The sequence below is a fragment of the Schistocerca cancellata genome, chromosome 5, assembly GCF_023864275.1.
Source record: "Schistocerca cancellata isolate TAMUIC-IGC-003103 chromosome 5, iqSchCanc2.1, whole genome shotgun sequence".
Lineage (NCBI taxonomy): Eukaryota > Metazoa > Arthropoda > Insecta > Orthoptera > Acrididae > Schistocerca > Schistocerca cancellata.
This window is the reverse complement of record NC_064630.1, coordinates 124,009,489-124,012,556: the sequence shown is the minus strand read 5'-3', so window position 1 is coordinate 124,012,556 and position 3,068 is coordinate 124,009,489. Positions and strand designations below refer to the sequence as shown.

Genomic DNA, 3,068 nt, shown 5'->3' with positions numbered 1-3,068 from the left:
CTCAATAATGTTCATGTCTGTGGAGTATGGTGGCCAGCGAAAGTGTTTAAACTCAGAAGAGTGTACCTGTAACCAAGCAATTATAGACGTGGAGGATGTCACGTTGTACTGTTGAAATTGACCAAGTCCGTTGGAATGCACAATGGACATGAGTGGATGCAGGTGATCAGACAACATGCTTACGTACATGTCACCTGTCAGAGTCGTATCTAAACGTCTCGGGGGTCCTATATCACTCTAACTGCTCACACCCCACACCGTAACATAGCCTCCACCAGCTTGAAGGGTCCCCTGCTGATATGCAGGGTCCGTGGATTCATGAGGTTGTCTCTATATCCTTACACGTCCATCCGCTCGATACGATTTGAAACGAGACTCGTCCGATCAGGCAACATTCTTCCAGTCATCAACAGTTCAATGTCGATGTTGACGGGCCCAGGCTTTGTGTCGTCCAGTCATCAAGAGTACATGAGTGGTCTTTCAGCTCTGAAAGCCCATATCGACATTGTTACGTTGAATGGTTCGCACACTGACGCTTGTTGGTGGCCCAGCGCTGAAATCTGCAGCAGTGTGTGAAAGGGTTGCATTTCTGTCACGTTGAATGATTCTCTTCAGTCGTCGTTGGTCCCGTTCTTGCAGGTTCTTTTTCCTGCCTCAGCGATGTCGGAGACTTGATGTTTTACCGGATTCCTGATATTCACAGTACACTCGTTAAATAGTTGTATGGGAAAATCGCCGCTTCTTCGCTTCCCTGGAGATGCTGTGTCCCATTGCCCGTGCTCCGACTATAACACCACGTCCAAACTCACTTAAATGCTGATAACCTGCCAATGCAGCAGCAGTAACCCGATCTAACAACTACACCAGACACTTGTTGTCCTATATAGGCGTTGCCGACCGCAGCGCCGTATTCTGTCTGTTTACACATCTCTGTATTTGAATATGCATGCCTATACCAGTTTCGTTGGCGCTTCAATGTGTATAGATACTCGTTTCTCTGCAAACCTGCAATCTTTACCCTTCCCGTCAGAACACTGTGCTAAGCCCAACATATTTTCCAGTATTTCCAACAAACAAGTCTGTACATGGGAATGGGTCGACACTCGTTTCTCATTTTCTTATGCACTTATCGCATTAGAAGATACATTTTAACTTTGTGTTGACACTGAAACTTCCTGGCAGATTAAAACTGTGTGCCGGACCGAGACTCGAACTCGGGACCTTTGCCTTTCACGGGCAAGTGCTCTACCAACTGAGCTACCCAAGCACGGCTCATGTCCCGTCCTCACAGGTTTACTTCTGCCAGTACCTCGTCTCCTACCTTCCAAACTTTACAGAAGCTCTCCTGCGAACCTTGCAGAACTAGCACTCCTGGAAGAAAGGATGTTGCGGAGACATGGCTTAGCCACAGCCTAGGGGATGTTTCTAGAATGAGATTTTCACTCTGTAGCGGAGTGTGCGCTGATATGAAACTTCCTGGCAGATTAAAACTGTGCCACTACCGTCGGGAAACATAATCGTTATGATTTGCTGCACGTGGTCGCAACCAGTGTTCGAAACTCCTTGACTGTCATGGTGGCTTCCAAGAGTTCCACAGGAACCTTGGTTGCCCACGTGATTATTCCGTAGAGCACAACGGAGCCAGCTCCATCTTGTCTCCATTCCGCTGTACAGATGTCAAGGAGTTCAGGGAGCTGTTCTCCTGGAAGACGACGGATTCGCGCCCTGTCATCCGCATAATGAAGAAAGTACCGGGATTTATCAGACCACGCAATGCTCTGCTAGTGCACCAAAGTCCAGTGCCGAAGCTCACGTGCCCATTTGAGTCATAGTCGGCCGATGTCGCGGTGTTAACATTGGCACACGCAATGGTCGTCGGCTGTGGAGACCCATTGTTAGGAGTGTTCAGTGCACTGTGTGTTGAGAGACACTTGTACTCCACCCAGCATTAAAGTCTGGTGTTATTCCCGCCACAGTTCTCCAAATGCCCTGTTTCACCACTTTGCCCAGTTTAATAGGCCAGTAGTTTAATTATTATGATTGGTAAGCCATTTGTGAAAAACTTGCTTATACACTGTCCAGTTACATTAAATGACCACCGTCTATGTTCTACATCAACGTCTAATAGCCACTCGCAGAGAACCAAATGGCAGTACTAGCAGTTTAGGGTACATAAAGCGTGTACGTTCTGGCGAAGGGGAAAGGGGAAGGGGGGGGGGCGGCCCAATGAAACAGTGCAGTCGTTGTAATGCGGAAACGGACCGACTTATCTGACGTCCAAAAGGGCATAATCAAAAATGGTTCAAATGGCTCTGAGCACTATGGGACTTAACTTCTGAGGTCATCAGTCACCCAGAACTTAGAACTACTTAAACCTAATTAACCTAAGGACATCACACACATCCATGCCCGAGGCAGGATTCGAACCTGCGACCTTAGCGGTCGCCCGGTTCCAGACTGTAGCGCTTAGAACCGCTCGGCCACACCGGCTGGCAGGGAGCCTTATGGTCTGGAAATCTTTTCGTTGCATTCCGTGGATGATATGGTCATTCTGGAAGGCAGAATGGATCAACACAACTATGCATCTATTTTTGAGGATCATGTCCACTGCTACAAGCAGCTTATTTTTCCTCACCATGATGGCATCTACCAGCAGGACAATGCAACGTGTCAAAAAGCTTGCAGTGCACGTGCATGGTTCAAAGAGCACCAGGATATGTTTACCGTTCTCCCCTGACCACCAAATGCCCCGGATTTAAATCCAATCGAGAATCTGTGGAACCCGCTCGATTGACCTGTTTGCGCCATGGATCCCCAACCGAGAAACCTAGAGCAGCTGGGCTCGACACTGGAATCGGCTTGGCTCCCCATCCCTGTCCATCCCTTCTAGAACCCCCCTGACTCTCTCCCTGCGTATCTGGCAGCTGTCCGCTCAGCAAAACGTAGTTATCCAGGCTTTCGACAGCTAGTCACATTAGTGTAACTAGCCACAAATAATATACTACTTTTCTCAAAAGTGCAGTGCCTCAGTTTCTCTAAAATCATAGTGAAATACATGCACGTAACAC

General features: G+C 48.1%; 1 non-coding gene across 1 annotated transcript; it reads right to left on the bottom strand.

Moving 5' to 3' along the window:
* Positions 1-1,193: 1,193 nt before the first annotated feature.
* On the bottom strand, positions 1,194-1,268 carry Trnas-uga (transfer RNA serine (anticodon UGA)). The gene has a single exon. It is a non-coding gene; the product is annotated as a tRNA-Ser (tRNA).
* Between the last annotated feature and the right edge of the window lie 1,800 nt (positions 1,269-3,068).